At 43.8% G+C, this 23,642-nt stretch overlaps 1 long non-coding RNA gene across 2 annotated transcripts in view; it reads right to left on the reverse strand.

The window, feature by feature from the left end:
- Nucleotides 1–1,615: 1,615 nt before the first annotated feature.
- Nucleotides 1,616–23,642, reverse strand: part of LOC103661916 — a 69,222-nt gene continuing 47,195 nt past the window's right edge. Inside the window, exons 5-6 of one of the 2 annotated variants that reach the window (XR_568328.2) lie at nucleotides 7,692–7,813; nucleotides 1,616–2,091 (exon numbers count right to left, since the gene is read on the reverse strand). This is a non-coding gene — a long non-coding RNA (uncharacterized LOC103661916). The remainder of the gene's footprint in view (nucleotides 2,092–7,691; nucleotides 7,814–23,642) is intronic. The other variant, XR_568329.2, reaches the window with a different exon arrangement.

Genomic DNA, 23,642 nt, shown 5'->3' on the forward strand with positions numbered 1-23,642 from the left:
AGAGAGGGAACACAAGCAGGGGGAGTGGGAGAGGAAGAAGCAGGCTCCCAGCAGAGAAGCCCGATGTGGGATTTGATCCCAGGACTCCAGGATCACGCCCTGAGCCGAAGGCGGACGCCTAATGACTGCGCTACCCAGGCGCCCCTGCATCTAAGCTTTAACCTTACAACGATCCTATAAGGCAGATACTGTTATCATTCCCATTTCACAGATGAAGAAATGAGTAAACAATATAGTATACAGTCGATGTAAAATTTCACAAATGTTACAACCAGTTTGTTTCCAGCAGCACAAAGGGGAAGGGTGCAGTATACTTGCAGACCTCTGGCTGAAGCTCTGGCAGAGACACGCATTAAATGTTCGTAGCACCTCTGGTCTCCTAGCTCCCCCCGCTCCCCGCCCCCACACTGAGAAAAAATGCCTCAAGAACAAAAACATTTTGATTGGCCCCCGAGGGGTGAGGGATTTTTGTTCTCTTCAAAAGAGCCTAAACAATCAAGGGAAGTTGGGCAACCCATCTTTGCCCTACTTCCTGCTTCCGTTTTCACCACTAAAGCCCTGTGGGGGGCGCCTGGGGGGCAAAGTCTTAAGCGTCTGCCTTTGGCTCAGGGCGTGATCCTGGCATTCTGGGATCGAGCCCCACATCGGGCTCCTCTGCTGGGAGCCTGCTTCTTCCTCTCCCACTCCCCCTGCCTGTGTTCCCTCTCTCGCTGGCTGTCTTTCTCTCTCTCTGTCAAATAAATAAATAAAATCTTTAAAAATAAAAAAAAATAAAGCCCTGTGGGTTCTGCACACTAGCCCCCCCCCCATTCCTCTGGCCAAAGCTTGTCGCCCTGTCCTCTGGCCAGAGGAGGGCAGCACCACACCCTGCTGCTGTCACAGCCACTAGAAGTTTTAACCCTTTGCTTCCCTAAAAATCTTCTCTCACACTTGACCGTGAGTCCCTTCAGGGACATTACTTATTGTTGATTGGGTCTTCTGTGCCTCGGACAGAGCCCAAGGTTGACCTGTTTGAAAGGACTCGGATGTCCGTCTGCTGGGACGGGCTAAAAGTAGGCCACGGAAGATATGGTCTCTTTTCAAAGTCCTGGCGGGTAGGGGAAGAACTGGGCTGGCAGGGCAACTTTATGGTAAGGAAGCTGATCCCATTTATAAGGTGTCGCATCATGACATCAAATAATACAATGAAATCCAAGTGTGTTCATTGGGCATATCTCTTCCTCACTTCTTCCTGGGGGGAAGGGAGGTTCACTTCTTTCCTGGGAGAAAGGGGATGAGAGAGAAACTATCTTCCGTCTTTTATTTCCCCTCCACAACAATGCCCTAATTCTGAATCTAACAGGCCAGCACACAATTCTATTGGTTGATTATTTTTACACCCACTCTAGCCTGCCAGAAGACAAAATAAATAACTTTTTGAAACTTCAGTTTTTAGTCCCGGGAGTTTTTACAAATAAAATGACACGTGTTGAGACAAATTACATGCTTAGAAATCTGTCACTAGCATCAGTTTTGCATAAAAAAGTACTCAGCAACTGTTACAGGCGGCATCTCTTTGTTGGGGCTGGAAATAATGTGTGAATAGCTATGCTAATTTAGGGGCAATTTTCAAGTTTCACGACTACATAAAAAAGCTAAAAGTTGTTCAATAGGGTGTTGGTAGGCTTCTTTGTTGATTTATTATATCTTGACAGACTGATATGATTGAAGTGAATTAAATATTAGACACGCTTAATATTTTATACGTGATACGTCACCATAATAGCAAAGTACACAGATCACATTATTGACTGCCTTTGGATTTTAAAAATCTAGATTGTTATCCAGGTGAATACCACTTCATTATTGCCTGCCTTGCTCTGTCATTTGAAAAAGATAATAATTACCCTTCTTCCCATTTTAAAGCATGGCAGTCATCAAAACGTTGAAGGTGTTTTTGTAGGCGGTGATAGCCCACAGCAAGGACCTCCAGTGAGAAAGTCAAGGCTTTCATGGCCATCGATCTCCGAGCCTGATTGACACACCTCCACGTCGGTGCTCCAGCACTTCCCAACTCCGTGTTTGTTGCCAGATGCTCCTTAGGCCAAACTCCTGCAGAATGTAAGAATTTGGGAACGGGGGGAGCTGTTAAAAGTATCTCTTTGGGGCACCCAGGTGGCTCAGTAGGTTAAGCGTCTGCCTTCAGCTCAAGTCATGATCCCGGGGTGCTGGGATTGAGCCCGGGGACAGGCTCCCTGCTCCATGGAGAGTCTGCTTTTCCCTCCTTCCTCTCTCTCTGCTGTCCTGCCCCCCTCCCACTCATGCTCTCTCTCTCACTTGATCTCTCTCTCTAGCTTTCTCTCTCAAATAAATAAATAAAACATTTAGGGAAAAAAGTATCTCTTTGTCTTCAACAGGGTACTTCACCTTGGAAGCAGCAGATATCCATTTAAACTAGAAAAAAAAAATTCATTTTAAAGATACAGGAACGCTCCAAAGAAATGAGCTACCAAGCCATGAAAAGACATAGAGGAATCTTAAATGCAAACTACGAAATGAAAGAAGGCAATCTTCCAAGGCTACGTACTGCACGATTCCAAAGACATGACATTCTGGAGAAGGCAAAACTATGGAGACAGTGGAAAGATCAGTGGTCGGTGGGGACAGATGAATGAGTGGCGCACAGAAGACGTTTAGGGAAGTGAAAATATTCTGTGTATCGTAATGGTGCATACATGTCACTACAAGACCAAGAGTGAACCCTAGTAAACTTGGAGCTTTGGGTGATGGTGATGTTGATGTGTCCAAGTAGTTCATCGTTTGTAACAACTGGACCACTCTGGTGGGGGATGGTGATCACGGGGGAGACCGTGCATGTGGGGGGGAAGGAGGTATATGGAAATCCCTGTACCTTCCTCTCAATTGTGCTGTGAACCAAAAACTGCTCTGAAAAAAATACAGGGGTGTTTCTTAGACACCAAGACCTGGAGGTGTAGTTTGGTCTCGTGGGGGATTAAAATCTGGAACTCCAAGCCGAAGTCAGGCAGCTACACCTGTCTCTGTGTCTTTGTCTCTGGGACTGCAGACCCTCTCGCGTCTGACTTCCCTTGTGAAGGGGCATTATTCTCGCTCTGGAAAACACGCTCCTTTTTGCCTCCAGCAGAAGATAGCCTTACTCTGTTCCAGTGAACAACAGAGCCTAACCAGTGCCTCTGAACATGGAGCTGTCTTCTCATTTGAAATTGTTCTTAACCTGGGGTCCGTGTGGGGTTCTGTGAATTTGGAAGGGATATTTAAAAAATAGCATGTTCATATTCACTAACCTCTAACTGAAATTCGTTATTATTTTCAATAATGAACGTAGGATACGAAGCACAGCGAGCTTGGAAGACCGGTCACTTAGTCACTGGGACGTACTTTATGATGTGCCTCTCAGACTCTCTTCCAGGAATGAGGACGTATTCGCCAGGTGCTCAGAAAGCTGTTGGGAGAGTGGCTCTCAGCTGCAGGGTCACCTTGGGTCATCAGCTTCCTGGGGCTGCTTAGAGCCAATGATTGACCGATGCTGAGATACATAGGCCTTGGCCTCTCCTGATTCAAGACAGCTTTGAACTTCCCTTCCCTTTCCTTTTCTTTCCTTTCTCTCCCTTCTCCCCCCCCCCCCCGACCCCACCCCGGGTACACTTCTTAGTAAACCTCCTGAATGCCAGTCTCCAGCTTAGATTCTGCGCTCTAGGGCCATCACCGAGAGAAAGCACCGGTATTTTCATATCACAGCAGTTGCAGATATCCTGAAATATTATATATGCTCATACCCATTTCAATATTACAGTAGTTATTAGACTGCTCAATCTTGTTACTTAATACATTAAAAAATATATTTTACTATATTAAATTTGCTTTTAATATTCTGATAACTGTATTTCAATACAATTGGGTTTTTGTCATCTCATAAATTTTATTTCATGTATGCAAAGGATGGCAGAAGGGGATACCCCAAAATATGCCACTTTGGTATAAGAATTATTTTGAGTGACCAGGAAGATCGGGGTTAGCTTAGAAGGGTTTTTGTATGGGTTTCTCTAGACCCCGACTTCCCATCCCTGGTGACAAAAGTTACTTTTCTCCTGGTACAGGGAGGACATCTTCCATTTGGGAGTTTTTAGCTCTTGCTTTCGTGAAGAAAAGGGGGAAAATCAGAGACTCCTTCTTGCACCTGCTGTTTCTCAAGTGCCTTAGCTCAAAATAATCCTGTCCAGTCTCCACACAGATCAGGGTGAGGTTTTTAAAATAACACAACAACATTTCTGGAGTAAGAACTAAAATTATAGTTAGCATTTCCCAAGTGTTGACTACAAACAAGACTCGGCCACTATTGCACTTTGTAACAAGGCTGTGAGGACGTCCTACCATTATCACTGTTCCACACATGGGGAACCCAGGACTATGGAAGACAAAGAACGTCCAGAATCACACAGCTCATAGTAAGTGGCAGAAGTGGGATCATGGTTTCAGAGCCAAAGCTCCCTCCTTTTCTCTTTTTGAAATAACTTTTTTAATCATAAAATTTTTCAAAAATACCCCCAAATATATGGAAATGTATAATAAACTCCCATGTACCTATCACCCAGATTCAACAATTTCCAATTTTTTACAATTCTATTTTGCCTATCACTCCCCCACCACCCCCATATTTCTTTCTTTCTTTCTTTCTTCTTCATATCTGGAGTATTTTTTCTAAGATATTTATTTATTTATTTATTTATTTATTTATTTAAGAGAGAGAGAGAGAGGGAGAGAGAGAGAAAGTGGGGGGAGGGACAAAGGGAGAGGGAGAGAATCCCAAGCAGACTCCGTGCTGAGTGCAGAGCCCGATGTGGGGTTTGATTTCACATCCCCTGAGATCATGACCTGAGCCAATATGAAGAGTCGGACACTTGACCGACTGAGTCCCCCAGGAGCCCCTATATCTGGAGTATTTTTAAGCAAACCCCAGACATCATAGAATTTTACCCAGTAGAATAGTGGAACCCAGTAGAACACTTCGGTGGAATGATGTTTTAAATATGCCAATGTAGTTATACCATTCTCTGTTTAAAACATTTGAGCAGATTTCTCTTCCACTTTGGATAAAACCTTAACATGATCTGTGCAATCCTGAGTCAGGGGCCCGGGCTCACCCACAAACCCCGTCTGCTGACTCTCTGCATTGCTCCAGAAAATGCTAGGCAGACCCATCTTCCTTCAGTATCTCTAACTCTTCTTCATTGGCATGGCCTTCCTCCAGCTTTTCATAACCCTGAGAGGCTTCTCCTTCCCCCGTCCTCCTGTTTAAACACCCCTTCCTTGGAGAGCCCGTCCTATGCTAATCTACAGTCCCAGTTCTCCCCGGTAATTCTTTCTTACACCATCCTGGGCTTTGCTTTCATCTTGCTTCTCACAGTGGATAATTCTACATGTATTTGCCTGTGTCTCTGTCTCTGCCACTGAAGCCGTAAGAGATTTGCCAGTCTTGTTCACGGGTCTATACCTCGTCTCAGCGTGGCGCCTGGTACATGGTGCGCACTCACGAAAATGTACACGTGATGTATCACTTAACAGGAAAAAGTGGAAGTATTAAAGGAGGAATAATAAATTTCGAAAGGATGGCCTATTTTACTTCAACATTTAATTTCCCAGTGTTCCTGGCTACATTAACAGATATGACTGGTTAGCAGCACCAACTGATGAAGGATTGGTAAGTTATTTCAGATTATCCCCCTAAAAAGACACCCTCTTTCCACCATAAAAATGTGTCCCCATTGTCCTCAAGAGCTAGAACTTTATAACATACTTTTCTTTTGGTTCTAAATACATACATTTTTTAAAAAATGCTTTGGGGGAGCCTGGGTGGCTCAGTTAAGCGTCTGCCTTCAGCTTAGGTCATGATCCCAGGGTCCTGGGATCAAATCCCGCATCAGGCTCCTGGCTCAGTGGGGAGCCTGCTTCTCCCTCTGCCCGCTGCTCTCCCTGCTTGTGCTCTCCCTCTTTCTCTCTCTCCCTCTGACAAATAGATAAAATATTTTTTAAATAAATAAACGCTTTGGAGGTCTTGAGATCATAAACAAGAAATTTGGGTGGCTTTCTTGGAGATGTTAGGAGTTAGTTCCTAGGAACCTGTGTCCAAGGCAGTGAGCATGAAACAGTCGTTTCCCGTCACCATGAAGCTCGGATGGTCTGTCATGTGTTTTATCTGTGTCAGGTCCTGTGTCATCCTGCGATCCTGAATTACGGTTCTGCCGAATCTCTATCGCAGTCTTTGCAGCCTATGCCCCGTGAATAAGATGGAATTAACGTCCAGCGCTCCCTTGGCCGCAGTGACTGATGTAAGGGGCTCAAGGTGCTGGGCCAGAGTGCGTTTGGCATTACGATTTAGTTGAGTGGCCGAAAGGGAAACACTTGTTCTCTCTTTGTTCTACAATGTTTGTATTAGAAAAGTCATATATGTATATTGTGAAAATGGGGAAGTGCCGAGAAACATAAGGAAGAGAATGAATATTGCTGATGATCCCGCCACCAAGAACTAGTCACCATTAATATTCTGGCTTATTTGCTTCCAGATGTTTTCTTCCTTTGTGAACGCGCTGAGATTTCTTCCCCTCGACCTATAAACGTGCTAATTTTGTACAGTCTACGCTCATTTATCTCAGTCATATCCTATACATCTTCTGTTACACACGTAAGAGCAAACGAAACAGATTGCTTTCTAGCTTACTTTTCTCATTTAACATTATAATTCAAGCATTTTGTTCATAATATAGAAACTTTCTGAAAACTCTGTCACGAGCAACTATTATATTACAGTGAAGGGATGTGCCACAATTTACCCAACGATTTCCCTACTCCTGGACCCACCAGCTGCTTCCATTTGTCACTGTTACGAACTGTGCTCTGATCAACATCTCTCTGTATAATTATCTGTACTTATTTTCATTTTTAGAAATGAGATTCCTGGTTACAGTTTATACATTCAGGTCTCCCTTGCTATCCAAAAGTTTGCTTTTATGCCACCTCACTTTTAAAAAACACTGACGGGGCACCTGGGTGACTCAGTCGGTTAAAGATCTGACTCTTGATTTCAGCTCAGGTCATGATCCCAGGTCGTGGTCACGATCGAGCCCTGAGTTGGGCTCCACACTGGATGTGGATCCTGCTTAGGATTTGCTCTCTCCCTCTCCCTGTGCCCCTCCCCCTGCTCAACCTCTCTCTCTAAAAAATAAAATAAAATAAAATGTAAAATAAAATAAAATAACACTGACATTACTGTACAGGATTTTTTGCTAACATGAAGAGGATTTTTGCTTTTACTAAATGGTAATTGTTTCTTTTTGTTGGGCCATTATGGCTTACAAAAGCTTTCATAGGCACGCTCTACTTCTGGATAGAGGGGGAAACTGTATTTTAAGGTCTAATGATGCATATGGCCAGGAACTTGATTTTAAGAAGAAACATATGTTTTGTGAATGCAAGGGCCGTGTTTGCTCACCCGTTTCCCCAGTGACTAGAGCATTACGCACATTGAAGGTACTTAGTAAAATATTTGCTCAATGGATTAACATATGGCACCAGACACAGAAAATAAGGGAAGTTTCAGAAAACAGCATCTACCCGTCAGCCTCTCTCCTGTATCCGAGATATTTTACAGTGGTTGATAACTATATGATAACACTTACTGTGCCACCCTGGGAACTACGTAACTTCTCTGCGTCTAGTTTGCTCCTCTGCAAGACGAGATCGACACCAGCCCCGCTGAGATGTGGTGAGCATTACATCAGGTGACTTGTGCGGAGATGCCCTGGGGTGCCAAACACACGGGAATTGCTCAATGTATGTTTTCTATTACGACTTCATATAACTGAGAAATCCTGAAAAGATTTTTTCCTCGAAAGGAGGTACATAAGGAAAACTGATGATTCTATGTAAGCATCTCAACAAATGAGTCAAGAAACACAACTATGAAGGTTTTACAAGACTTCGTGACTTTTTAAATTCCTTGTTGGTTGTTTTTTACTATCCCAGGCCTATTCCCTTGAGTGGCTGGCAGAAAAATCTTCACAGGAAAAAGAGCTCCTCTTGCAGTAGAACAAGGAAGGGGCAGCTGGAAAGACTGGTGGGGTGGAAGGGGGGACAGCTGAGCGAAACAGAGGAGGACACCTGAGGGGATTCAGAAGGCAGGGAGCAGGCCTAGACTGAGAAGGGCTTTGAGACCTGAAGACTTTCAGACCTGGACAGGCTGCTCGATTGTGTGGCCAGGCCAGGTCACGGGCAGCAGTGCTGGTGTGGATGCCGAGCGAGGATCGAGCAGGTGCTGGGGTCAAGGCCAGGCACTGTCACACAGAGCACTGACTGGAGGAGCTGTGCTATGTATGGTCATTTAATCTACGACCATCATTGCAAGCCTGCTATGTGCCAGGCACTGTTGTAGGCCCAGGGCAGTCAGCAGTGAACAAAAAAAAGGCAAACACTTCGTCTTTTGTGGAATTATATTCTAGTGGGAGGATATAGACAACAAAAATTAAACATAATACATATGTACACGATATAATATGTAAGAAGGTGATAAAGGCTTTGAAAATAAGACAGCTGGATAACGGGGATGCCAAGTGTGGGTGGCGGAGGGGAAGTCTGCGATATTAAGTGGGGTTCGTATGGGTAGGTGGTGTTTAAAAAGTGATGTTGGGGCCAAGTCTTAAAGGGGGTAAGGGAGGAAGGTGCAAGGATACAGGGAGAGTGTGGTCCAGGCAGAGGACAGGCAAATTCGAAGGCCCTAAGGTAAAGTGTATCCATTTTTGAGTAAAATCAGGGAGGCCAGAGTGGCTAGAACATAGTGAACTGGGGAGAGAACAGGAGGAAGCAAAGGTAGGGACATTAATGGGGTACCCTTCCGTGTAGAGCCCAGGAGGCCATTGTAATGTCGGGTAGTCCTTGATCAGAGCGTCTCAGTGATGGTCTCTAAATAAGAGGGGCTTCCTTGGGCCACGTTCAGGCTGCTCAAATGGAATGTAGGTACATGGAATACACTCCTTTTTTTTTTTTTAAGATTTTATTTATTTATTCGACAGTGATAGAGACAGCCAGGGAGAGAGGGAACACAAGCAGGGGGAGTGGGAGAGGAAGAAACAGGCTCATAGCAGAAGAGCCTGATGTGGGGCTCGATCCCATAACGCCGGGATCACGCCCTGAGCCGAAGGCAGATGCTTAACCACTGTGCCACCCAGGCGCCCCCGGAATACACTTCTAAATGCTGCTATTCAGTTATTCTCCATGGTTCCTTCTCCCTGTGAGAGGTGGAGGAACTTGTGCGCAGCCCCAGGGAAAGAAGCGGGAGATGAACGTGGTCCCAGACAGGTACTCCCTGGGTACTGGCTTTGGAGACCTTTGAGTATGTTGTAAGAGTCTGGTTGCTGGGTCCAGCCCTCCTGCTCCTGAACCTTCCACCCCTTCAAGGGCATAACTGGGGACCCCTCAGTTTTTGGGGGCATAGGACTGTCTCGACAGACCCCAGTATGGAAAAAGCTTGCTGAAGTGGAGGGTCTAATTCCCCAAAAGGAAACCAACAATGTGGTAGTGCCTTTCCACTAAAAGAATCTTTCTAGTGATTAACAAAAGCATTCACGGGGCGCCTGGGTGGCTCAGTCCATTAAGTGTCTGCCTTAGGCTCAGGTCATGATCCCAGGGTCCTGGAATCGAGTCCCATGTCGGGCTCCCTGCTCAGCAGGGAGTCTGCTTCTCCCTCTCCCTCTGCCTGCTGCTCCCCCTGCTTGTGCTTTCTCTTTCTCGGACATGAATAAATAAAACCTTAAAAAAAGAAGCACTCACAATAATGAAGAGGAGGTGAGTATGATTAAGGACTATGAGTATTCAGGCTCTCTATGAGTAAATGTATCAATTCAACATTCTTCAAAATACTCAAAATTCTCCAGGTTTAGAGTCAAAAGCTAAAGCATTTCTTTACATTTTAAGATATTGGGGAGTGAAAAATATTGTGCCTTTAAGAGCTGCTTACTTTTATTTTTTTTATTTTTTGAAGATTTTATTTATTTATTTGAGAGAGAGAGCGCGAGAGAACACGAGGGGGGTGGGCAGAGGGAGAGGGAAAAGCACAGTCCTCACTGAGCAGGGAGCCCGATGCAAGGCTCGATCCCAGGACCCTGGGATGGTGACCTGAGCTGAAGGCAGACGGTTAACCAACTGAGCCACCCAGGCGCCCCTCAGACTTATTTCTAAACACGTGTGGTCTCTATATGGAAACACAAAGCTTCGGAATATTTAAATTTCAGTGATATTGAAACATTAAAATAAATATTTAGAATCCCCCTTATATATGTGTTTTCAGTTCATGTGAATATATGTAAAATAATACTTTAAATAGTTTAAAAAACAAAACAAAACAGAAAACTCTGCCAAGAGATACGGTCAAATGAGGGACAGCTACGTAGCTGGAATTAAGCCACTTGGAGGAGCTACTCTTTCTGAATGCTTCTGCGTCAGTCACCTTCACAGACATCTCTTTGCTGGTGTGACAGGTTGCTGACCTTAGATCTTAAACCCAGCCCTGGGTTTCCGCTTCCAGGTAGAACTCCAGATCAGACCAGCTTGCTCAGGTACAATGCTTGCTGGCCTTCCCAGCTCCTGCTGCAGTGGAACGAGCCTCCAGTCGCCCACAGGCTTGGCTAGTAAGCCCACACTTCCAACAGCAATTTTCCCCCTGGAACATGTTCTCCTCAGTCCTCCCACCTCGGGAGACACAACTACCACCTTTTTAGTTGTTCCGACTAAAAAGCTAGAAGCAATTCTTTGACTCACACTCCTCCCCTCCACCTGCAGCCCCACCACTGCTACACTCCTGGTCCATACCTTATCATCTCTCATGCTCCCAAGCTTGCCCTCCTAAAGGCAGTCAGAGGGGTTTTTAAAAACCTGTGTCAGATCATCTCACTCTTCTGCCTGAAATCCTCCACATCCCTCATGGCACTAAAATGAAATTCAAATTCCTTACCTTGGACTACAAGACTGTTACTTGACCAGACTCCTACCCACCTTCCTGCCTTTATCTTCACCCCTGGCTGCTATCCTCCAGCCGCTCTTGCCCTCCTTTGTTTCCTGAACCCACTCAGTTTGCTTCAGCCTTTGTATATTAGGTGTTCCTTTCCCTGGACCCTCCTGCAACCCCCTCATCTTCTCAAGGCTAGCTCCTTTATCACTGAGATCTCAACTTAAACACCATGTCCTCAGAGAGGCCTTCTCTAACCCCCCAGTATAAAGTGGGGGGGGGGGTTTCTTCTACTGGGGTTGGATTCCATCTAAGAATCTGACATGGGATGGTTCTCTTCATCTCCAGCCCATAATTCTGGACAGCTTGTTTCTCCCTGGCCACACGTCTAACAGGTCTGCATGCCCCCTTCATCCCTAGGGGGTCTCCCAGGGAGAGAGAGTGCGTGAACTAGCCTAGGTCCAACAGCCCAACTTGAAAGACCCAAAACTCACGCCCTCCTACATATAAATTAGCAGCATTATCTTTCCACTTTATAGAACATTTTGCATTTATACATGAATGTTCTTGTAACAACTAAGACTAATATCCATCTCGAGTTCTCTGCTATTTCTGTCCTATAGAGAGGGAAGAGGCATCACTGTGTTTCCCTTGAGAAACACAGAGAATGCTACTGAAATGATTTTAGAAGCTTAAAAAACAAGCGGTGAGGGGCGCCTGGCTGGCTCCCACGGGGGAGCCTGCGACTCTTGATCTCACAGTTGAGTTTGAGCCCCACATTGGGTGTAGAGATTACTTCAAAATAAAATCTTAAAAAACAAAAACCATGTGGTCGATGCTATTTGAAATATGCAAAATGAAGGTCAAGAGCCATAGAAGCAAACAGCCTCAGCAAAGGACACACCACTTTGGGTTTTGAGTCACGAGAAAAGTTAACGGAGAAGAAAACGGTCTAGCAAGTAGACTAGAAATAGAGGCTATTTTTGCATTTTAGGCAATGCCCGCCAGGAGTGAGTATCTCGGTTTGACCCTGCTCTCTTTGGCTGTATTAGTGAGTTACTCTTTGTTCTGATTAGAAAGGTAGTCAGGCTAGAGCCCAGGGAGGTCAACCACAGGCAGACACACGGGCGGAGTGAGGCCACACTGCCCCCTAGAGGTCTGCTGAGTGGGCGCCCGCGCGAGCCGGCCGCCGCCTTCTGCGCACGGAGCTCCCCGCCTGTACGATCCTGCCCTGCCGGGGTGGCCGGGGACTTGCGCGGCGCACAGCGGGCCCCACTCCTGAGCGGACCTGCCGGGTAGTCTTCAGCCTGTGGGAGGCTCAAGTCCGGGAGAGCCATCAGCCCCCGGGGGGACACACCGTGAGGGAAGCTGCAGTCGCCTTGTCCCCAACGCAGTGGCCAGAAGGAGCCCTGCGGAACTGCCCCCTTCCGCCCCTGCCTCCCCTCCCTCGGCCTGTGCACAGTGGGAGCACAGGGGTCACCAGGAGCCACCAGAGAGGCGGTGGGAGCTCTCCAGCTGGCTGCGGAGAAGGGGAACCCCGAAGGAAGCTTCTGGTTGGGGGGGTAGAGCAGCGGGCAGCACCGGGAGGAAGCAGGACCTGGGCTGCGCAGAACACAGGAAGCTCTTCTGACTCTCGGAGAGAACCAGGAAGGGGTTCTCTGGACGGGACTAGATGTTTCTAGAGGGAGTGGGGCCTCCGAGCCCTGGGATTTACGTGATGTCCAGTCCGTGTGTAGGTTTGGTGTTCTCACTGCTCGGGGATGTCAGGAACCATACAGTTCACGTGGAAAAGCCCACCCATTTAATCCAGTCACGTGCACACCACCACTTTTTACCAGTTTGATACATGTCCTTCCAGTCTTCTGCCTATTCCTATGCTGTGTAGACAACTTCATTTCCTACCTTCTCGTTGATAACAAAAGCTCTTTTCCTTAGTGCTTTTGAAAAAACGAGTTTGATAATTTCGTATAAAGTTACCGCCATGTGACCCCGCAGTGCCACAGCTGTGCATTTATCCCAGGGAAATAAACACTGGCGCCCATACAAAATCCTGTACACGAGGGTGCAAAGTAGCTCCACTCACCAACAACCCAGATGCCCTCCGCGGGTAAGTGGGTAACCGAGCATACCGCGGAATACCACTCAGCAAAGAAGAAGAAAAGAGCTCGACCACGCAAGGCAGTGTGGAGAACCTCAAAGGCATGCCAAGTAAAAGAAGCCAGTCCCAAAAGATCCAAGTGCATGAACCATTCCTGAAAAGACCAAACTGTAAGTACAGAAAAGAGTCCCGGTGGCCAGCGTGGGGGTGGGTGCAGGAGGTGCCGGCGCAGGAATAGCACGCGGGTGTTTGGCGTGACGGGACGGTATATGGTGGTGGGACGGTTTATGGTGGTTACATAAATCGATAGAGATGCCAGGACTCACAGAACTGTGTACACAAAAAGTTAGTTTCACTGTATGCTAATTTAAAAATAGGCCAAAATGCCTCCAAAATGCCTCTAATTTAAAATAATTTTTAATAAACGTTCCAGCAAAGGGCTTGTGTTATTATTTACCCACCTCTTTCCCTGCTGCAGGACTGTTAGATTGTTCCTGTTTCTACTTAAATAAAGCTGTCCTGAAAATTAAAGGGGCATACGTCTTTGTTCAGATTTAGGATTTTTTCATTAGGATGGAACACCGGAAGTGGCATTACTGAGACGATGCGTACGAATATTTTTAGAACTCTCGGTATCTGCAGCCAAAGTGTTTTCCGTGCAGGGTCATGTCAGTTGACCCTCGCACCGGCAGTGTCTGAGAGTCACTGAATTGGGCATAGTTAAGTATGTGAAATTGGAAGATTTATTCAGAGTTGTTTGGAGGATCCTTGCGGGGAAGGAGTAAGAGAAACAGGTGGGTGAACTTCTAGACCAGAAGAGAAATCAGACCTTCAGACCTGGAGATTCTCTGCTTCCTATTTTTAGGCATTTCTGATAATGCCGCCTTTCTCCTTACTTTTCTTTGTCCCAGTAGCTTTTCTGGATTGATTTCTGTTTTCTTATTTCTTCTAATCCCTCTCTTTTAGCCCTAATGCAGGAGCAAAGTTAGGTCACCAAAGTGGGAAGGCTATTTTATATAATTGACTAAGCAATCTTTTTTAAACACCAGTCATGTGAAAGGCACTGTTCTAGGCACTATGAGTCTGGGCACAGAGCAAGAAGAATGGAGTCTGCTGGCCTGGGACATACAGCCCGGCAGGGAGAGATGAAGATAGTATCACTTCCCGGCCCAGGACCACCTTTCCCTTTTCTGTGTTGTTAATGATAGCACCAAATACTGTAACACCAACAGATACTGTGTAGCCCTTTGAAGAAAGGGTGATAGATGGCTCCAATTGGCGTTCGTCAATTTCACAAGCCGTGTGAAATTAAGCTGTGCCTTGCAAGATGGGTGCCTCCACATCAGTGCATTCCAGGTAGGGAAAGCAGAGGTGGGAGTATGGGGGTGGGACTCCTTCTCTCTGATGTGCTTGTATGAAAACAAACAACCCGTGGTGGAAAAGCTCCTCTGCCGAGGTAAAGAGAAGCTGACTTCATAGCCCATTTGCATGCATCGGCTTGCTAGGGAAAAGGGGAAGGCCTATTCCCCGAAGCAGCCTTCCTCTCACACAGATAGAGATATCATGTATAATAAACTGGGAAAACTTGTGAAATGAGACATCTGTTCTGCACGCTCAGGCACCAAGGCACTCTCAAGTTATGCATTCGCACTTGTGATGATGAGCTGAGAATGAGTCTGGAAGGGGCCTCTCTCTCCAATAAAAAAGGTTCATCATCTCTCTCCAACTTGTATAATAATTATTTTGGAACACTTTGGGTAGGAAATTGAAAGAGACTGGAGGAAAGGAATGGTGACAGAACTGAAGAGGAATTGATGAAAGAGTCAATAAAGCTAAGAAATGTTGGGAAATGAATTTTAATGATGAACTGAACAATGCCTTCAGCTAATTTAACCAATTCGACAAAGCCGTTATATTGTATATATGGTGCTTATTTTGCCACAAATCTATGTAGACTGGAAGGTACATTATGAAATGCAAAAACCTCCTGTATTCAGCATCCGAACAAATGCCTAGATGCTTGAGAAGATAAAATGTGGATAGTCTGTTATTATATGTTTTTAGGACAGGATGCTTTTTTCCCCCTGTAATAAACATTTCATTCCTTCTGGATGCAGTCAATTTCCCCTATAAGGCAGCAGCTGTATATTGTTTTCTAACGTACTATTGCTTTTCAAGTTCACTCCTGACCTTGTAATATACAATAACTCATAAGTCCTACCAGATGGCCAAGGTTTCTGCATAGCAAACAATTAACAGAATGGAAAGGCAGCCTATGGAATGGGAGAAAATATATGCAAACTATACATCGAATAAGTGTATTCGTATAAGCAATAGCAAAAAATCAAATAGCCCAATTAAAAGACAGGCAAAGGACCTAAATAGGCATTTTTTTTCAAAGAAGATAAACAAATGACCAATAAGTATATGAAAAGGTGCTCAACAACACTCATCATCAGGGAAATGCAAATCAAAACCACAATGAGATACCACCTTACACCTGTTGGAATGGCTATTATCAAAAAGAGTAAAGATAATGTTGGCAAGGATGTGGAGAAAAGGGAGCGCTCATGCATTACTAGTAGGAGTGTAAACTGATACAGCTATTATGGAAAACAGTATGGAGTTTCCTCAAAAAATAGACCAAGCTACCATAGACCGAGCAATCTCACTTTTGGGTATACATCTAAAGGAAATTAAATTTGTATCTCAAAGAGATGTCTGCACTCCTGTGTTTATTGCAGCATTATTCCCGATAGTCAAAAAATGGAAACAACCTGAATGTTCATCAACAGATGAATGGATGAAGAAACCAGTGGTATGGATCAACACTGGAACCTTACTCAGCCTTCAAAAAAGAGGTCTTGCCATTTGTGACAACATGGAGGACATCATGCTAAGTGAAATAAGTCAGGCACAGAAAAACAAATACTGCATGATTCACTTATATGTGGAATCTAAAATACTCAAACTCTCAGAAGCAGGAACTAGAATGATGATTGCCCAGGGTGGGGAGGAGGGGGAAATGGGAAGATGTTGGTCAAGGAGCACAAAGTTTCATTTATGAAAGGTGAATACGTTCTGGAGTTCTAATGTATAGCAATGTGAATACAGTTAATAGTAAATACTATGTCGTATACTTGAATTTTGCTAAGAAGGTAGATCTTAAGTGTTCTTTTTTTTTTTAAGATTTTATTTATTTATTTGACAGAGATAGAGACAGCCAGCGAGAGAGGGAACACAAGCAGGGGGAGTGGGAGAGGAAGGAGCAGGCTCCCAGCAGAGGAGCCTGATGTGGGACTTGATCCCATAACGCCGGGATCACGCCCTGAGCCGAAGGCAGATGCTTAACCGCTGTGCCACCCAGGCGCCCCGATCTGAAGTGTTCTTATCACACACACACAAAGAAAATAAATAAAATAACTATATGATGCAATGTATATGTTCATTAACTTGATGATGGTGATTATTTCACAATGCATACATATACATCAAGTTCTATATCTTAAGAAAAAGAAGTCTTAAAAAATATTAGATATTCTTTTTAAAAATATTTTTTAAGTAAACTCTTTGCCCGATGTGGGACTTAAACTCAGGACCCTGAGATCAAGAGTCGCATGCTCCACTGACTGAGCCAGCCAGGCGCCCCTATTAGACGTTCTTTTTAACTGAATAAAAATGAAAACACAGCATATTAAAATTTGTAGACTACAGATAAATTACTACTTAGATGGAATTTTTTAGCTTGAAGTACTTATATGTTAAAAAATGGACAAGGAGGGGCGCCTGCGTGGCACAGCGGTTAAGCGTCTGCCTTCGGCTCAGGGCGTGATCCCAGCGTTATGGGATTGAGCCCCACATCAGGCTCTTCTGCTATGAGCCTGCTTCTTCCTCTCCCACTCCCCCTGCTTGTGTTCCCTCTCTCGCTGGCTGTCTCTATCTCTGTCAAATAAGTAAATAAAATCTTTAAAAAAAAAATGGACAAGGAATTTGATTATTTGGCAGAAAAGCAAAACAAAGGTCCACTAAACCAACAAATGGTTATCAATTATACTTATAATCACAGAAATGCAAATCAATATGTCACTTATCCTAGATCAGAAAAAAAACTGTGGACAGTCTTAAGTGTTAGTCAAGATATTGGGATGTGGTGGCTTTACTTATTTGCACCGTGGTTTTAGAGTAGAGTTTAACAAAATTGGTGAAGTTGAAATCTACTTGTAGATACGTGCCCTGTAGAGACACTTTCACAAGTCCACAAGGAAGCCAGGATAAAATGTTTATTTCAGAAAAACATGTTTATTTCAACATAGTAACAGTGAAAATGGAAAACTATTTGAATTTGGGGATTATTACTTCAAAACACATGATAAATTATATCATATGTGGTGTATTCACAAATAGAATATGACACTACAGCTGAATAAATGAATTTGAACTACATCAGTCAGAATGGATGCTCCCAACACAGAATGTGAAACGAATACACACAGTAGTAATTACAGAGAAATAAGGCAGATGTAATGTTCAGAAGCACAGAGCAGCCGGAAAAAAGACAATGAAGATGTGAAAACATGGATGGGAGGTTTCAGAACAACCTCCCCGGGGAAGGAAAGCAGATGAACAGACTCTAGAAAGACCACAAAGGGGTCCTCAATTGTTTCTTCATCTCTTTTCATTGTAGTCTTTATCTTAAGACAAGGCAAAATGTCAGCCACATGGAGATTTATTTATATGCTTTTCTATATATGTGAAATATTTCATAATAAAACGAATGGATACAAAACAAAACCGTTAGTGGGCTTGTGAATCACCGGGAACCTTGTTAAAATGCAGACTCTGCTTCAGAGGTGGGGCCTGAAATTCTGCATTTCTAACAAGCTCCCAGGTGATAAGGCTGCTGTTAGTACATAAGCCATGGTTGGAGTAAAAAGATTCTTAAGTGATAGTTCTTAATCTTATCTTCCCACTAAGGAAATTTTATTTAGCAAAAACCATTAACTCTTAGTTGTTGAAACTGGTTCAGTATTCTCTTTTACTTCCTGTGTTGAGTCCTGGAATGGAAAGACATTCCTAGGTGATGCTAATAGGTAGCTAACATTGAAAAGCACTGGTCTACAGAAAGTAAAGAATTCAAAGCATCTAAACATGGGAACTGCCTGTAAATGACATTCACAAATGAAAAAATAATAATTGTGATTTTTTAAAACTGTTAAAAAATGAAATTGTTACTCAGAACACGAGTGATACACAGAAATATTGTTTACGGAATTTAGAGGAGAGCTCTACTGGGTTGGAATGAAGATGGAACAAGACTGTGCCCACCCAGAGTCCCAGGTGTGGAATGAGCATAGGTGACAAAGGGAGTGAGTAGCTGAGCTGAGGTGAGCTCTTCTACGCCTCTGGAATCCTGCTTTTTCTGGAATGGAAAGCCCTTAAATCTTCTTGTTATACCGCTGGCCAGATGAGGTTGCTTTGCAACTCAGAGCAATCAACATGTTTGCATATTGTTACAATTTTGCCATTTTCCCACCTAGTGTAATCTCCTGGCTGAGTTCGAATTCTGACTGGTTGAACTATACTTAGTAGGACCTGTCTAATTCCCGTTTTAAAAGGGTAAGTTTCTTAGCCATTTTCTTAATCTGAAACGGTTGAAGGTAGCTTCAGGTGTGTTGCGGGGTATGTGCATGATGGGGTATTCCTCCTTTGCCTGGAATACCATCCCCCCTACTCCTACTGCATTCCCTTATTTACTCTCCTTCCCATTTTAGGACTTCTCAGACTAGCCTTTGTCAAGGGATCATGGTATTTTATTTTATTTTATCTTAACTTATTTGAGAGAGAGAGAGAAGGAGGGAGAGAGAGAGCACACACATGAGCAGGGGAGGGGGCGGAGGGAGGGAGGAGAAGCAGACTCCCCGCTGAGCAGGGAGCCCGGCTCCATCTCAGGACCCCGGGATCATGACTTGAGCTGAAGGCTGACACTTAACCGACTGAGCCACCGAGGCGCCCCAGATCATGGTATTTTGGAAAGAACTCAGATTGTCTGGGGGAGTCAGTTACCTCCAACACTGTGATGGTTTTAAAGATATGTCCTTACAAAATCTTCGCTTTTCCTCCCTAAAGAGAAGGGGCTTAATCCGCCTTCCTTAGTGCGGGCTGGACTTAGGGACTCAACTCTAAGCAATGGACACGACAGATGTGACGCACTGGCACTTTTGCAATCTGGTTCGTAAAAGGCTGTGGCTACTGTCCTGGGCGTGCATGCTCATTCTTCCGCTCTCAAATTGCTCACACTGGGGGAACCAGCTGCCGTGCTGCGAGGCAGCCTATAGAGAGGCACAAAGTGAGGAACTGAGGACTGCCAACAGCCATGGGAACAAGTCTGGAAGGAAATGCTTCCCTGGAGTGAAGCCTGCAGATGACTCTGGTCGTGGCTGACACCCTGACTGCAGCCTGGTGAGAGAGTCTGTGGCAAAACCACCCAGCTGAGTGGCTCCTGGACTCCTGACCACGGAAACTATGAGATGCTTATTTTCTTAAATTGCTAAGTTTGGGGTCATGTCTGAACTGACTACCAGAATGGAAAGAGATGTTCGGTTTCAGGGTGAATCCATGGATCAGTGGGCCCAACAGAAATGAAATGAGTGTGTGTGTGTGTGTGTGTGTGTGTGTGTGTGTGTGTGTGTGTTGAAAATATATCCCACTTCTTTGGAAGTGAAAAATGAATTTTTGAAAAAAACAACCAACCACATTCTTTGTTGTTATGGAAACCATTTGATAACCCTTAAGCATCTCCCCCCCACACACAGTCTCTCTCTCTCTCTCTCTCTCTCTCTCTCTCACACACACACATAGAGTCACACTCCCAAGAGAGTAGAGGACAGTAGCTTAGAAGATAAGAGGAAGACTGGCTGAACAACTTAGGCCCATGGGAGCTGCCCTGAAAGCAAGAAGTACCCTAAGTTAGAGCTGTCTGGTTTTATTGTTTTTTTTAAAATATTTTATTTATTTATTTGAGAGAGACAGAGCGAGAGAGCGGGAGCAGGGGGAGGGGCAGAGGGAGAGGGAGAAGCAGGCTCCCGGCTGAGCAGGGAACCCTGACACAGGACTCCATCCCAGGACCCTGAGATCATGACCTGAGCCAAAGGCAGACACTTAACTGACTGAGCCACCCAGGCGCCCTGGGTTGTCTGGTTTTAAATGACAGAAACCCAATTCAAGCTAATAAGCAAAAAAATGTAATTTATTGGTTTATATATATGGGAAGTCTGGGGGTAGAATGGCTTTAGAACTCTTGTCTATGTAGGCTTAACTGATGTCACCTGTTCTCTGTCCCTCTTTTCACCTCCATCTCTGTCTTATGCTTTGTCTTCTCCTGGGGCAAATGGCTTTCTTTGGCCACCAGCAGCCCAACTTCTCATACCAAGTTTACCTCCTTTAGGGGGAAGAGAACATCTCCCCTGGCATCTATTAATCCAACCTTGGGAACACTCTGATTGGTCAGCGTGGGTCACAATCCTTTCTGTGAAGTGTGGTTGGGGTTGGGGGTCAGGGAATATGCTGTGATTGACAGGCCTGCCTGGATCACAGAGAGAGAGGGTGAGTGCCTAAGGGACCCAAGAGGAGGAGGGAGAGAGGCCTGGGCAAACGAAAATATAACCACCACACTGCCATACCACCTGGAGGCTTGACAGAAACAAGCACTTCTAGACACACAGTTGCTGTTCTTAAGGTGCTCCAGAGAGAAATGGATTGTCTTCTAGAAACTTCTAGAAATGGAAGTCCCTGGAGGCCATGGCAGGCCATCAGGGCATTCCTACTTAGAGTTTTTCTAGTTGTAAGGGTGAGAAGTGAAGTATCCTCCATTCAGCAGGAGAGAGGAATTAGGTCAATTTGCCCTCATATTTTGGAGAAAGCTCATTTGGAGTTTCAAAACACAGAGAGAGTGAGGATGTAGGAATGTGTGGAGGTGGTAGACATCTGCTCATTTTTTTTCTTAAGCAAATTTGAGTTGGGATTCCAGCTTATGCAACCAAAAGATCCTCATAAAGTTGGTTTTTAAAAGATGCAGATTTTTCTATTAAAGATACGGTAAATGAGATGTAAGTGACTTTATTAAACTTTGTATTAGAGATTAAAATATTTTGCACTGGAAAGTGAATTGAAGAGCAAAAATATGCAAAAATGTGCCAACTGAATCCTCTATATTCAGAATCATAGCGTGTTAGAACTGAATGAGGCTTTAGAGATCCTAATTAACTGGTTTTCTTTTAAATGAGAACAAGTATCTTTTCAAATGTTTAACGGCTGTATTTCTTCTTCTGTGGGTTGCCTTTTAAAATTCTGCTGTCTTAAACCATGAGAGACTCTTAACTATAGGGAACAAACTGAGGGTGGCTGGAGGGGAGGTGGGGGGGGGATGAGGTAACTGGGTGATGGGCATGAAGGGGGGCACTTGTGATGGGCACGGGCTGTTCTATGCAAGTGATGAATCACTAAATTCTACCCCTGAAACTAATACTACACTATATGTTAACTAACTTGAATTTAGATAAAATCTTGAAATAAAATGAAACAAAATAAAATAAAATAAAATTCTTCCACCTTTCTTCTATTGGAGAATGAATTTGTTAGCAATTTGTGTTCTTATATGAAAAATATAAACATATCTGTCATATACAATACACACCTTTTCCCCCCATGTTGTTAATGCTGTTTTTTATATACACAAATAAGTTCTAGATTTTATGTATTTAAACTGATTCATATTTCTTTTTATGGATTATATCTTTGCACTTGTAATTAGCAAAACTTTCCAATCCCAAAATACAGTCAATATTCACTTATATTGTCTCATAGTTATTTTATGCTTTATTTTATCTAATTTTAAAAATTGATCTGTAATTCAATTATATGTAAGTTTAATTTGTGAAGTAGGCATCTACCTTTATTTTTTCCCAAATGGTTAGTCAAATGTCCCTGTACCATTTATTAAGTAACCCATCTTTTCTGTATGCATTTGAAATGTCACCTTAAGTTAAATATTGTCTTTATATTTATGTGAGGTGGCAAAACTGCTCAAAACATTTATTAACAGAGAATAATGTTTTATGTAATTAGCACTTGACTTTATAGTCCAACTTCCAGAATGGGGAAAAAAAAAAGGGAAATGACAGTTTCCAACGCTATGAACAGTGTTTGTTGGCATTTTTGAAATTACAGAACTTGAAAAAAATTCTGACGTTGCTTTATTTCAGAGTAGAAGTTAGCTGCACTTGAGAACTTTATACTCTCTGCAGTTTTCCTCTGCCATTTGCAGATTTTCTAGAGGACTTAACATCTGGTACTGAGAAAGCCTGAGGAAGGAACTTTGCCGTCAGGAAATTTTTCTAGGGATGTTAGGATTGAAAAAAGTGGGGACTGTGCATTAAAGATTTGAAAAGGGATACTTATGCTTCAGATTTTAAACTCCAGGGGCACCTGGGTGGTTAAGTCAGTCGGTTAAGTTTCTGCCTTCAGTTCAGGTCATGATCCCAGGGGCCTGGGATGGAGCCCCACATTGCATTGGGCTCCCTGCTCAGCGGGGAGTGCGCTTCTCCCTCTGCCCCTCCCCCTGCTCAGGCTCCCTCTCCCCCTCTCTCCCTCTCTCGCAAATAAATAAATGAAATCTTAAAAAAAAAAAAGATTTTAAACTCTATCTACACAGCTCCTATTTGGGATGGATTATGTACCTTCCACCAAAAAAAAAAAAAAAAAAAAAAGAGAGAGAGAGAGAGAGAGAGAGAGAGAGTTGTTCAAGTCCTAACCCCTGATCTTTCAGAATGTGACCTTATTTGGAAAGAGGATCATTGAAGATGTAATTAATTAAATTAATATGGAGTTAGCACAAATAAATGGGAAGACATTACATGTTCATGGACTGGAAGAATTAATATTGTTAAAATGTCTATACTACCCAAAGCAATCTACACATGAAATGCCATCCCTATAAAAATTTACATGACATTTTTCACAGAGATAGAACAAACAGTCCCAACATTTGTTTAGAACCACAAAAGATCCCGAATAGCCATGGCAATCTTGAGAAAAAAGGAAAACTAGAGGCATTACACTTCCACATTTCAGACTACATTGCAAAGCTATAAAGTCATCAAAACAGTGTGGTATTGTCATAAAACCAGACACACAGATCAATGGAACAGAATAGAGAGCCCAGAAATAAACCCAGGCATGTATGGTTAATTTACAACAAAGTAGCCAAGCATATACAATGGGGAAAGGACAGTCTCTTCGATAAATGCTGTTGGGAAAACTGGAGAGTCACATGCAGATGAATGAAACTGGACCCCTATCTTACACCATACACAAAAATAAACTCAAAATAGGTTAAAAACTTGAACCTAAGACCTGAAACCATAAAACTCCTAGAGGAAAGCATAGGCAGTAAGCTCCTTGACATCAATCTCGATCTTGGCGAAGATTTTTGGATCTGACACCAAAAGCAAAGGCAACAAAAGCAAAACTAAACAA

The sequence above is a fragment of the Ursus maritimus genome, unplaced genomic scaffold (genome assembly GCF_017311325.1).
Source record: "Ursus maritimus isolate PB19 unplaced genomic scaffold, ASM1731132v1 scaffold_7, whole genome shotgun sequence".
Taxonomy (NCBI): domain Eukaryota; kingdom Metazoa; phylum Chordata; class Mammalia; order Carnivora; family Ursidae; genus Ursus; species Ursus maritimus.